This window comes from Lissotriton helveticus, chromosome 1_1 (genome assembly GCF_964261635.1).
Source record: "Lissotriton helveticus chromosome 1_1, aLisHel1.1, whole genome shotgun sequence".
NCBI lineage: Eukaryota > Metazoa > Chordata > Amphibia > Caudata > Salamandridae > Lissotriton > Lissotriton helveticus.
Window position 1 is genome coordinate 74,648,341 of NC_136057.1, and position 14,978 is coordinate 74,663,318.

The window sequence follows — 14,978 nt, forward strand, 5'->3', positions numbered from 1 at the left end:
GTAGGAACTGGGGTCACCAGTTCCCCGGGGGTAGCCTGGCTAGAGCAGGTGGGCACCCGAAAGCTTAAGTGTAAAGTGACTACACAGCACACGCATCCACTGAGACAATAAATGCACGAACAGACTGAGACCACACCAGTTTCATTGATTAGAATAAGCAAGTTTTATCTAAAATCAATATCAGGGCAATCCAAAAATCACTGTAGTAATAACTTATTATCGTCCTTTAAAAGCACAGGTGTTTCATCACTCGTCCATAAATACTTAAATTAATAAATATGAAATATTAAATAACCGTAGGCCTGGCAACAGCCTTGCCCCTAGTCAGCACCTACAAGGAATTTTTTATAAATACATTTAAATCACATTGCATTAAGCATCCATAACCATTTCCTTATGTAAGCAACCATTTCACTTAGTGACTAAAGGCATCCAGGAAACTTGGTGTTAGACAACAGTAAACCGACCATTAAGTAGGAGTAAAACATTTCATGAGGATTGTAAAGGGTCGTTCAGCAGAGGTAACCACTTCCTCTAGGTAGGGCAAACAGTTCATTAGGCCACATTAACCAAGGCGTTAGGCAAAGATACACATTTTGTATATACCGGCTACATTAGCCATTACCATACTCATAGCAGGGGTGTTCTCCTCTGGCTTAAAAGTTACTAGGGCCTCCGCAATGCTAGGGTAAGTTTAGGGGCCTGGCAATCCTGCAGTGACCCTTAACAACAATGGGGGGCTGACTGGGCCCAACACAGTCTCCTGTGGGGAGGGGCGATCTCGGGGCCTCCCTGGGGGGGTTTTACCTCTTTCCTTCAGCCCCCCTTGGGCCCTTTTGGAGGTTTGGTTGCTGGAGGGGGGGCTCCTGCCCTCCTCGAAGCCCTCCGGAGTGTCTCGAAGCGCCCCCAATATAAGGACAAGATGCCTTTTTGTCTTGCTGAGAAATTTGACCAATAGGAAGCAGTATTTCCTAAAACGACTCCTGTTGAGAAACACAGGATTCTAACTATCCTGGGGGGCCAACTACGGGGCACCGCAGGACTGCACGGGGCCCCGCGCCGATGCTAGGGCCGGCCCCAAGGGTGTAGATGGGCGGAGCGGGCTCCTTTGCTCCTCGGAGCCCTCTGCAGGGTCGGGTCCTGTTCTCGGGCCCACGAGCACTTCAGAGGCCCGGGAACCAATTGCCTGAAGGCGCACTGGAGGCAGGGCCTGGGATCCAATGAGGGCGGAGGTTCTCCCGCAGCCGCCTATGGCAGCGCGGCCTGCGGGGACACAACGCTGGTGGCCAATCCAGGCGCGGCGGAGGCGGAGTCACTTCCAACGCCCCGTCACGCGAGGAGAGTTTCAGGCTTCGGGCCTAGCGAGGCCGACTGCGGCCTGTCAGGAATTCACAGCGGCCCTCTCCTCACTCCGGGGGCTGCCGAGGGGGGGTGAGAAAGGCGGTGCCAGCGTACCTGGGATCGCGTTGGGCTGCGACAACGAAGGCAAGGCTCACAGAGCTCCAGGACTGGGGTGGTGAGTTGTGCGGCTCCCTCAGTGATAACGCACGTCAGGGGCCCAGCAGGGAGGCACCTAGCAGTGGAGGCGCTTAGTCCTCGCAACACTTTGGGGACAATCACCACAGCGCCTTGGCCAGCAACAGGATGCAGGAATCTAGCGCTCCTCAGGGGCCCAGCGCTTGAGCAGGATAAGCAGTCCCAGTTCAGGCAGGTCAGCGTTCTAGCGCCAAAGGGGGGAAAAGAGCGCTTCACAGGTAGTCCATTTCACCTCAGGTTCAGGCTGGCTAACAGCTCAGGCATAGTAGGACAGCAGAAGGGATAAGGCAGGACAGCGCAGGGGGCCCAGGTTACGGCAAAAGGGCACAGAGGTGACACAGCCCAATACCTGGTTGATCCCCAGTAGTCCTGGATAGAGCAGGGGGCCTTCTTCCTGGCACTTGTTGGTTCTGGCACCCTTCTTTGGTATTAGAATCTTGGTTTCTTGAGGAGGGGGTGGGTGGTGAGTTGAATGCTTTCCTCAGCAGGTCACTTCAGATGGTTCCTGGGTTCCCCTCCCGCCGGGACAGATCAGTGGGCTAGTTCAGTGTTCCTCACACAGCTTAGTGGGCAGCGCCTAAACCCTGTCACCCCCAGTGGTATAGGTTCCAGACTAGGCCCTCTCGCCTAAGTCTCCTGTGTAGGGTCACCCAGGTAAGTGATGCCCCAACTGACTAGAAAGTTTCCCTCCCTTTTCTTTTATAGTGGCGGTTGGCAGTTGGCAGTGGGCAGTTGGTGGCCACTCCCCTATTCTGGAAGGTTCCAGGAGCTTCCTCACTCTAGCTATGGGCAGGCAGGCAAGCTGGTATTGCAACAATGTTTAAGGGTTCCAGCCAGCTCCTGGCTACTAGAGTGCGTCTAAACAGACCACGCTGCAGTAGCAGGGGTCTGTGGCAGCCATGTTGGGGGAAGAGAGCACCTGTACCTTAGCATTGATTAGCAATGGGAAGGTGCCTAGAGACCTACGGCCAACCAAAAAGAAGGTGGGAAAAATGAGACAAAAGCGAAAAAAAGGGGAAGACCACCCTAAGGCTGACAGGTCTAACAGGTGGGATAAACTTTCACTCTGACATGAGATTCCATTGCTGTGGATGCCACAGGCACAAACCCAATATCCCATGCAGCGGGAAGCAAAAGCTCTCATTGTGTGTCTCTGATGAATAATCCTGTTTTCACTGTGACCAAAACTGATGGGTCGTACCTCCGAGTTTTGGATTATCGATATTTGAACTTTCCTTGTTGGACGTGCGCATTACAGAATACCCACAGTTCTGACCTGGTCGATAGTCTTGTGAGAAAAAGGTTTAAAACCACTCTTGACATTTCCAATTGCTTTTTTAGCCATAACCTGTCCTCGATTAGTAGTCAATAGACAGCCTTTACCTCGGGCAGCAAACAGCCCAGGCGTCTTTGCCGCTCGAATGGTCTCTCTGTTAGAGACTCGACCCTGATGCGTACTTGTATGTTGATGATATTTATCTCACAGACGACTAATTATGGCCACACCTGTGTCTCGTTGACCGCTTCATAGTTATATGTGCAGACATGGGTTACAAATTTAACTTTGCAAAATCACACATTGCAGAGTACACTGTGTTGTTTTCGGACTATGAGCTCAACAATGAAGGTTGAGGTTTAGCTCCTCACTTTCTGGTGAAATGTGCATGTTTGCATGCTCCATCAACTCTGAAAAAGCTACAATTTGCTGGGTTTTCTGAATTTCAAGTGCACTTATATTCCGGATTATGCCCAGTGTAACAATCCCCTATATGCCTTGATACAACGTAATATTACCAAATCTTGCTGTCTACCTGAGCATTCAGCTATACTGCAATCGTTGCAGTACGATTTTCTTGAATTTAAATTCTTGCTGACGCGTGGCAACCACACAAACCTGGTGATAAGAATTGTACCAGGCGCAGTGGGTTTCATGTACTTGACGTTTAATGAAAGAGACACAGTCCTTATTGCTTACAAGTCACACTTGTACACTTTGGCTGAAATGTGATTTTCTGAGGTCGAGAAAGTTTTGACAGCAGTGCAGATGGCATTTCTAAAGGAACGAGCACTGTCACAGAGAAAACACATGTTGGTTGTGAAGAACATAAAAACCTTCTCAGGGGTCTCACTGATACTTGGTCTCTTTTCAAACCAACAAAGAAGAAATTGGCACAGAAGTTCAAATATAAAAAGAATGCATTTATTCTCCTCAGATGAGGGGGTCTACATCACACAGAAGCCTTAGCAACTGAATGAGGCGGTCTAAGGAGTACAGAAAACGGGCCTTATATATGCTTAGGGTTACATAGTCAGCATAAGACCAATGGGCAGTCCTGGTTCATGTAGGCATGCAAAATGACTAATATGGGCATACAAGATCTACTGCTCAACAAAGCGGGAGGAGCTAACAGTTGCTAATTCTGGTGAACAAATCCTGACATTTACAGACTAGGAACAGTTGCAAGGACAGCTGCAAGCTCAACTGAGCATGTGCGAAGGTGAAAGATGCGAAGTATAGTTTGTTTCTATGCAGATTACAAGAGCAGTCAACACTGAGGGAGGGCAGAGCACATGGCGAGCACGTGGCAGCCCATGGCAAACAAGATGGCTGCCAGAAATACAAAATGGCTTTCAGCTCATGCTAACAAATCCCTGCAATATTTAACAGATGGTCCTTTTAGCGTGAGCTAAAGACATTCCTATGATCCAGTAGGAACATAGAAAATATTTGCACATCAATTTTCATAATTTTATCAATATCCTAATTCATTGCTAGGTGGGCATTTTCCATTCTAAACATTTCATTAAGCGGGTATATATGAGGTATAAGCAGGAATACAAAGGGAACAAAGCATCGGGTCATAATTAACATTCAGATTGCAGGAGAGAGTAATGACCACTATTACAAACAGATTTATCATTTTTCTTGTCCTAAACAAAAGCAAATCATAGAATCATCTAGTAAACATTTTCAGTGCTCCTATGCATTTAAGTGACCATTCATTTAAGTTTCAGAATAGCTGAAAGCACATATCTAATAAAAACATTTTTAGTAAACTTTTATAGTATTCCCTTTATGACGGCTAGAACATCAATTATTTGGGACCAGGAGGACGACACAGGGCCATAGGAATTAGAACGAAGAGCTGCAAAGGGCTGCTCCTCCTAAAAAATGGGACGACTAAAGGGATACATTATTGAAAAAAAAAAGAAGTCCTTGGAGAAATTGAAGCCGCTGTACAACCAAGCCAGAGGGGTGTCTTCTCCCAGTGTCCGTTTGAGCCTCACAGGCAGGCTCTTGTTGTTTCCCCGGTGGAGCTGCACAACTCGCAACTCAAGAATCACAGCCCTGTTTAAAGGAAAAAGTCTCTTCTTTCAGGATAGGGCAGTCACCTACCAGGGCAAATGCTCTTAGCGATCCTGTCCAGTGTCTCAGGCAGTGCACCAGTTTCCTTCACTTCAATCTAACAGGCACCAGAGACACAGCACCTGTACCCTAAACTCAAGTCCTTCCCTAACTCCTGTATTGCTCTGCTGGCGCACTGCTCATTCGTTGGGGCCACACATTGCATCCAGTGTGCTCAGGTATCTCTTGACCAAAAAAAAAAGAAAGATCAAACTTGCATTCACTTCGGGACCAGGATTCAGAGGCCTGATGCTAGGATCTCTGAAGCAACCCTTGTTTCAAAAGCAGTCACTTCAAGCAAAGCCTCCTCTCCATTCTGGTCAGTCTGTGAATCTCAGCTGGGCATCAAAGTTGATTCACAATTTCTCCTTTCTGGTGTGTGAACCTGTCTTTCGCCCAAGACAGTGGCATGGGTACACAATTCATTCCAGGGCTTTCGCCTTCACTGAGGTCCTAGTTGGCAGCAATGCCTGTGCTGGTTACCTTCACTTTGGATTCAAGCTGGACTGGTGCTGACGCTGACTCCCCAGGGTGAATCTGATGTCCGGGCCCCTCTGGCAATGGTTGTAAGGCAGCAAATATCTATTGGTGGACAGAACAAAAGGTCTTTAGACAAGGCACAGAAACAGTCTATCAACAGAGAGGATAGTTAAAAAATACTTCCTAGTCTTGGGACGCCCCATATATTAGCAAGGCACCCAAGAACCACTTTCATCAATCTATGAGAGAGTTAAAAAAAACAACATCCTGTACCTATTGGCAAGTATAAAAGGAACTCTTTGGTGAACTGACAAGAGTAATACATCACCCAATCCCAAGCAGCCAAGGAAGTCTGTTCATTTACTAAATTGTGAGGAAAAGAGAAAAACAACACAGACATACCCTAAATCCTTACATTGGTGTATTCCTGTGTATTAATCTGAAAACCCTAAAGAAAAAAAGGAAATGTTCTACACTTTTGCTCATAAACTTTACATTACTTGTATAGGACTGCAGACACTTCTAAAATGATTTCTTCTTAATAAAAGCACCTACATTGTATGCTTAGGACCATGCTCTCATGTTATAGGAGCAGCAGGAAAATCTAAAACTGCGAATTTAACGGGGTTTCTTATCTATAAAACAACATTTCCTTCAAAACATTTTTTTGCTAAGGATCACATGGGCATCTTCCCTGCCTTCTACTTTTCATGATCCAAACTATGCATCATCAGCTCTAATAAGGACTGTCAGTTTATTTACACAGACTAGCTAATAAAAACAAGCAATACCCTTGCAAAACTATGTAGCATGAGAATAACATACAATAATGGTGTTATCACCTAAGACTTGTAGAACAAAAACTACCCACATCTAGTTCCACTTAAAGATCAAAATAAGGGAATAACAATCTAGACTACTGGTCCTGTCATAATTTCATCAAACAGGATGGGCAGTAACATAACATATATACTTATTCATTTTATTAATGCTAACAATGTTTAAAACAGTATTACTGAATAGCCAATTAAATGTCTCATTGCTATTTCACAGACAACTTATACAGGCTAAAAAGAATTGAGAAAAAGAGAGAGCAACATACATTTTACCTCCTGACAAGATCACTTCCATAGATAGCCACTTCTCTGATGAGGTCCACGTTGAAGCGCCATTTGAAGGACATAAAAACCTTCTCAGAGGTCTCACTGATACTTGGTCCTTTCAAACCAACAAAGAAGAAATTGTCACAGAAGCTGAAATATAAAAAGAATGCATTTATTCACCTCAGATGAGGGAGACTACGTCACACAGAAGTCTTAGCAACTGAATGAGGCAGTCTAAGGAGTACAGAAAACGGGGGCCTTATTTGTGCTTAGGGTTACATAGTCAGCATAAGACCAAGGGGCAGTCCTGGTTCATTTAAGCATGCAAATTGACTAATGTGGGCATGTAAGATCTGCTTGCTCAACAAAGTGGGAGGAGCTAACAGTTGCTAATTCTGGTGAACACATTGTGACATTTACAGACTAAGAACAGTTGCAAGGACAGCTGAAATCTCAACTGAGCATGTGCGAAGGTGGAAGATGCTAAATATAGTTTGTATCTAGGAAGATTACAAGAGCAGTCAACACTGAGGGAGGACAGAGCACATGGCGATCACGTAGCAGCACATGGCAAACAAGATGGCTACCAGAAATACAAAATAGCTTTCAGCTCATGCTAACAAACTGCAATATTTAACAGTTGTTACACCGTATTCTGCCCTTGAGGCAGTGATGAAAGCCAGTGTACCAAATTCAAAAGCTTTGCATCCGCATTGGATACAATGGGCCACTTCACTAACGTCTCCGAATGTTACTTTTATTTTTGATCTCTCATTGCGACACAGGAGTTCTTACAGTATGAATTTGTTCACCCTGCTCCTCTGTCCTTGTGCCTGCTTGAGGATTACCATTGTATCATTTATACCGACGGTTCGGCACAACCGGCAAAAGAATCTAAGCTTGCATATTCAGCAGCCTGCACAATAGTGGTTGGTACCGTAGTGAATGGAGAATTCAAGTCTGATGTCTTGCACACTAAGTCATTAGGGGACTGTACCGCCGGGTGGCAGAGTCTCGAGCTCTAGTGCTGGCTTGTGACTACTCTTATTGTAAGTAACTCTTACTACTGTGTTCAATCTTTAATGACAATTTATTCTTTTGGACTCAAAATGACTATCTTGGATTCCAAAGGTAGCACAATCAAACACAAAATGCGTTGGCTTAGAGTTGCAGAACTTAAAGAGCGTCTGCTTCTTGTAAATGTAATTCATACTCTTGGTCACCAGTACATAGGAATACACGCTGTTGGTAACAGTCTTGCTTGATGAAGCTGCAAAGACAGCGGTGGTGACATATTTAGTAGCAGCAGTTAAAAGATACAAAAGTAAGATTGATGATGACATCTTGGCAGCTATTGCTGCAACAGAGAAGGGAAGTGATTACCCTAGGGGATTCCCTTCTGTATACTCTTAACATTTAAGTCCTGATAAAGTTCCCAATGTGAGAATTAATGTCGTTGGTGACAGACTGATTCCCAACAGGGACCGCAGGCTTTCCTTGGTAACAGCCACTCACGAGGGCATGGTCTCGGCTCATGGCGGCGTTTCAGCGACTGTCTCTATCTTGCAGAAACGTTACTGGGGGCACGGATTGTATAAACAGACTGGAGATTATGTCCTCACTCTTGACATTTGCCAGCAGATTAAATGTTCGACTGCTGCGCGTCCACCTCAAACACAGTTGTATATATCTAATAAACCACTTGGGTGTGTTTATTTACATCACTGCGGTTCTTTCTCTTCTGATACTTCGTATAAGTTCATCTTAGTTGCAGTGGATTTGTGCATATGCTTTTTATGGGTCTGGCCACAACGCAGCGCTGATGCTCGAACTGTCATCAGAGATTTTCATGTATTTGTGGGACTTTTTGCATATGGCACCCTCCATTTAAACCAAGGACTGACGTTCGCCTCTAAGGCGTACAAAGAAGCGATGAGGTCTTTGAGGGTGCCGGTCAAATTTTCCTCTCCATGCCGACCTGAGGGCAATTCAGTTCTGGAGCGAATTAACCGTGACTTGAAGCAATCTTTGACAGCTAGGGTTGTAGGTACTGGCAGGAACTGGTTCACCCATTTGTATAGCATACAGTGTGCACTTAATAATCTTCCTAGAATGTCTCTGGGTGGGCAGACCCCCATACGAAATTCTCTTTGGCATAAAGATGTTTGTCCTGGACCTTGAGGGTCTAGACATGGCGGCGCAGCTGCACCTTTTGACGTAGGTGATCATTGTGCTGTATTATAGAACCAACAACAGACTCAAGACAGTCTTGCAAAGAAACACTTGCCCGCCACAACTGATGCTACACTGCAGATTCTGGTAGTTGGCTGGCTACCTCGAGTCGGTGACCTGGTCCATGAAAAGGTGGAGAACAAGAAGGAGTTCGGCCCCTTTTTTTGTGCACCTGTTCCAGTGCTTGGTGTGCAGGGTACAAGAACAGTGATTTTACAGTCATTTTTCCTCCACTCCCGGGTCGCAAGGATAACAGGTACATCTCTATTGACAATGTCAAATTACAACGAGTGGCTGATTCTTCTTAGTATGACTCCAGCGGTCTCTTTTCACAGCAATGCTGAGAAATTCTGTTTTGACCTGGCTAGCTCCAACAGGCCTGACATTGCCATTGAGATATTATCAGTTACTAATCCATTATTGCATCCACAGGCTGGTGATCCCAATGAAGATACTGAATATACCTGTCCCACAGATGTGTCATTACCTGGTGTGCAGATAACTGCACTTGATCAGTCACGTTTTTCATTTGACTCAGACTCTACAACATCAAGAGCCCCATCAAAAATTTCTATTTTTTTCTGTTTGGTTTAAAAAACATTTTTTAATTGCCCCTTGGACTTACATTTGTCTAGTGCTTTTCTCAATTTTTGTATTCATGTTGATTGGATTTGTGGTTATATTTTTTTCGTCTTGTAAATGGACCTGACTTTTGTTAATATCATAGCCTCACCTCTATTAGATTGGACTGCTTGGGATGCTGTGAGATTTCAGATACATGGCCCAACAGAGGTGATAAATGTCCCCAATGTACTTCGTGATTCAATGGGGGAGGTAGTTAAACAAAATATACGCTCTGATGATTGGGATGTCCAGGCCGTTGAGGTCCTTTTTTATGATTTGAAATATTATGCTGCATTTGCTGCTGAAGACCTTTATTTAGATTCTGCTAATTATGCAGACCTATTCTTCTATCAGCACTATGGCAATAATTTCCTGCATCAAGGAAATACATTTAGAAATGTGGTTAAATTCACACAATGGGAATATTGTCCAGCGCCCATTGAAGGTAGTTCTAAAACTCTATTGAGCGAATTTACATATATTACTGATTTTAGTCAAACTGATCCTGAAGCATTTTATTTCAAAATGACTGCAAAGTCCTCTTCCAAGGTAGACACACCTACACTAAATTACTATATTCCAAGTCCTTTATTGATTAATTAGCTATAGGGGGCTATGAGCTGAGGAAAGATACTATTGATCTTAAATCTGTTTGGGGTGGCAACAGCTGGCATGTGCAAGGAACAGAAGTTTTGCATTGTGCATGTCTCATCCCTCACCACAAGTTGTTTTTGAACTTGACCATTTCTCAAATGACTTTCTTAGCATTGGCTACATCTAAAAAATGAATGTTCCTACCATTCCTAAGCTTGGTGCTTATCCCAGATGCCAAAATCACACAGATATGTCTATTGATGAATTGCAGTCCTTAATTACTAATGTCTCCTTCAATATTTCCAGCTTGAATCGCAAAGGTTGGTTATTCCTGCCAACATCGTTCTCTTGTTCTAGCTCCAGGCTACACGCAGGTTAGGGTGGACCCCGTTTTGAAAGCTCCCATTCTGTTACTACCTATTCTGTTGGTAAATTGTGTCAAAATTGGCTTACACATTCCACCTTAGCGTCAGTTAGACATAATTTATCACAATTGACTAACGATGTTGATTTTAATGACTTTGTTAAAGGCCCTGTAGGAGGCAGGTCCAAAAGATGGATATATGCTATTTACAACGAAGTTTGGACATTGTCTCAAGGTGAAGCCATTTCTAGACAGAGGGCTATAAATTAAGCTAATTTAGAAAAAGTTCTTGCTGTCATTGATAATAGCATTAATACTCTTTCTTCCCAAATTTCCACATTAGATAACATTGTGTCATCTGTTGTTGATATTGTACAGGATGAAGTTTCTGTTTTATACCATGGTCAAAATTGATTGAGTTCTGTAATACAGTTTGCGTGGACTTTACAAACTTTAAAATCTTGTAAAGTTCCTTGGGATTACATGAATACCTCTTCTCTATTTTTACAGTTTAATTTGACTGAAAAACAGCAGTTTATGTCCATGAAGGATGCAAGATATTGAAAAATTGGAACTTTTACCATTTTCTGTGGCTGAATCGAATTCTGCTGTTTGGCTCATCCATGGGTTGATAACACTACCGTTTCCCTTGTTTAAATTCAGTTATTGTATGAAACACTATGCATAGTTAGATATGAACCATTGGGTAGCGCATATCACCATGAAGTTTGGTCACTTGCATTCACATATAGGTACCTGAGAGAGGGTAAAGAGGTTTATTTAAATGGCAAAAGATGCACTTCTACACCTGATCACTCATTGCTTTGCAGGAACATACAGCTTGGTTCCAGTGACACTAAATGTTGGTCAGGCGAGTAAAATACCGGTTAGATCTTAATCCTAACTATGATGTTTGCACCTGGTGGACAAAGTGTTCTTTACTGTTTAAATAAATATTTATGACATGCCTTTGAGGACAAAGTGGGCATTCAACTGTACTGAAGCAGTAAGTTACCAAAAAAGTTATGATTTTTTTTAGAATACTATGTAGTTCAAAAATTTTGAATGGTTAAGCACTCTTTTTGACTGACAACAAGTTAACCATTTGTTTTTTTATGTGCTGAGGGGTATGCCAAATTACAGTCACACTAATGGTGCCCAATGAACAAAGAATGGGTTTCTGAAAATTGGGGGCAGTTCTATCATTGGATTGTGTTGCCCTTGCATCATGCAGGTGTCACAAGGGTAACACAATCGTTGCGTCAGCATGACCAAGCAATGCAAGGCCACTTTGCATGCTCCTGCATTGCTGTGTAAATCTCGAGTAAAACAAGGCAGTACAAATCATTGCCTTGTGTTACTGTGCCACGGGAAGGCGTTCCATAGGTGGTGTAGAGTGGGGTTTCTGTGCACCCACCAATGGATTTCAACACATTCTCAGATTTCCAAAGACTGGTAATCCTGGAAATGCATCAAAATGCAACACCTTATTGATAGGGGCACAATAAGGAAAAATATATAAAGCAAACATAGAAGGAGGAATCACCTCTAAGGATTGTTTTTGAGAAGGAAGGTGTTCTTTCCTGCACAAAAACAATTCAGCCTGCAAATGAGGAACCCTGGCACCATGACACAAGGAAATCATCATGGGCTAAAGCCTGCCTTGAGTGTTCAAGTGCAAAAACAACAATTGATGGACGGAATGTTGCACGATGGCAAAACATTCACCCCCAGTCAATGATCTGGGTTTAATCCATAGTTATTTTGCTGAACACACCACCACAGTTTAGACATGGCCATATGCAAATCAGTCTTGACCCTGTGCCTCATGTGAACAGTCCAGCCGGAACTGCAAAGCCATGTCTTCCCTGGACCGGAATCGAACATCCTAGGACCGGTTATTGGCTATCAGCCGTCATCAGCCGGGATAGCTTGATTCCAGTGGCATGGATAGCATAGTACTCACGTCTGAGCATACCCGTCCCACTTGAGTTGACAAATCAAAAAACAACAATTGATGGACGGAATGTTGTACGATGGCAAAACATTCACCCCAAGTAACAGATCTGGGTTTAATCCATCGTTATTTTGCTCACCACACCATCCAGTTTAGACATGGCCATATGCAAATCAGTCTTGACCCTGTGCCTCATTGGAACAGTCCAGCCGGAACTGCCAAGCCATGTCTTCCCTGGACCGGAATCAAGCATCCTAGGACCGGTTACTGGCTATCAGCCGTCATCAGCCGGGATAGCTTGATTCCAGTGGCATGGATAGCATAGTACTCACGTCTGAGCATACCCGTCCCACTTGAGTTGACAAATCAAAAAAACAACAATTGATGGACGGAATGTCGCACAATGGCAAAAGATTCACCCCCAGTAACAGATCTGGGTTTAATCCATCGTTATTTTGCTCACCACACCATCCCAGTTTAGACATGGCCATATGCAAATCAATCTTGACCCTGTGCCTCATTGGAACAGTCCAGCCTGAACTGCCAAGCCATGTCTTCCCTGGACCGGAATCAAGCAACCTAGGACCAGTTTTCTGGCTATCAGCCATCATCTGCCAGGATAGTTTGATTCCACTCGGGGTGACAAATGCAAAAACAACAATTGATGGACGGAATGTTGCTCAATGGCAAAACATTCACCCCCAGGCACAGATCTGGCATTAATCCATCGTTATTTTGTTCAAGGGCATGGAGAAAGCAGTAGTGCACCATATTTTGAGAGATATGGCACATTCCTGCCCTCTTTTTTTGACATAAAGCAACAAGTTGTTTTGCAGTGCACTGCATCCACATTTAATAAATCTGGGACCGGGTATATGCGAATGCAAGGCATATAGCTGCAAAGTGGGCTGAAAAGTTTGAAAGACTGGCATTGCCCACTGTACAGTTTTTCCCAGGGATCAAATAAAAAGGATCTAGGAATCCTGGGAACTTTCTCATGCTATAAACAGGCTGTTAGGTTTCCATCCATAAGGCCAGTTTGTTGTTAATAGCAATTCATGCTCAAATCCTTTTTATTTGGGAGATCTTGTATTACTTAGAGTACCTACTTGAAAGTTGACACCTGACGTGATGTGCGTCATAGACCAGTTATGGTTGGTAAAATGACCTGTACATGCTTGTGAGAAATTGGGTTGCTAGTTGATTGGTGTGTGAGCCCTGGTCAAGCAACAGCCACCATACCTAGCAAGGTGAACTTCAAAAAGGCATAAAATAAACCTGGGCTTAACCTTGGTAGCTTGGCACAAAAAAACTGTGACCTAAAAGAGCAAAGCACCATTCGCAGACAAGTAGTCACACAAAAAAAATATGGCAACTGTGATGGTTTGGATGCGTGGAGTGCACTGAGCCCAGTCAGAGCTTTTACCTTTTAACTTCTGATAATAAGTGTCTGAAAAGGTATAGTTCAGCAGGGAAAGGCACAATATTCCATTGCAAGTAGGGATGTGCACTGCTCTGCCGTCCTATCCTGCCAGTAGATGGCTCATTGAGGCTCATCTAATCCCTCTATTGTGTGACTGTCTGGGAAGAATCCACAAAGTCTACCAGTTACCTACAGCCAGCCATGTGACCCAGTACTAAAAGAATTTAGAGCAGGAAATGCCAACTGTAATCAAAAACCTAATGTTACCATTACATTGGATTTGTAATTACAATTACAGCCATACCAAATATATAATTAGCTATCTGCTTCTAAATAGAAATGACAGCATATTAAAAACAATAGGGAATCCCCATTGTCATCCAATGGGACTGGTAGGTCTCACAGCAGTGAAAAACATATTAAGAAGTTTGTCACTACCAGGGCATGTCAAAAATAAAACTACATGTTTAACCATTCAATTAAGGAAAACTAAAGGGTATGATGGACGGAGTGTTGAACTTTGCAAGCACTCACCCCCAGTCAACTGATCTGGGTTTAATCCATCATCAATGAGGACAACATTTAAAGAACGTCTAGACAACAACACCCACAACAGCAAGGAACTCTTCAGCATCGTTAAAGAGCTCTCCAACCCCAGCGCTTGCAACAACAACATCACACCCTCGCAAGACCTCTGCGACTCACTCACCTCGTTATTTCACGGCAAGAACGCCGACATACACAACAGCTTCGGAGCACAGACCACGTACCCAACTACCGAACCAGCGCCCCCCACCACCACCCTCTGCAACTGGACCCCAGTCAGCACCGAAGACACCACCCGCACGATGAACACCATCCACTTCGGCCCCCCCAACCGACCCCTGTTCACACCACATCTTCAACAAAGCCGACTCCATCATCGCACCCCAACTCCGCGACATCATTAACAGCTCCTTCACATCCGCCACCTTCCCGGAGAGCTGGAAACATGCCGAGCTCAGCGCCCTCCTGAAGAAACCCACCGCGGACCCCACAGACCGTCAAAAAACAACTCTCCGCCTTCCTCGAGACAAACGGATCCCTTGACCCCTCGCAGTCCGGTTTCCGAGCAAACCACAGCACCGAGACCGCCCTCATCGCAGCTACTGACGACATCAAGTCCCTGCTCGACAATGGGGAAACAGCTCCTCCTGGACCTCTCAGCAGTCTTCGACACAGTATGCCACTGCAACCTGATACAGCACCTCAGCAACACC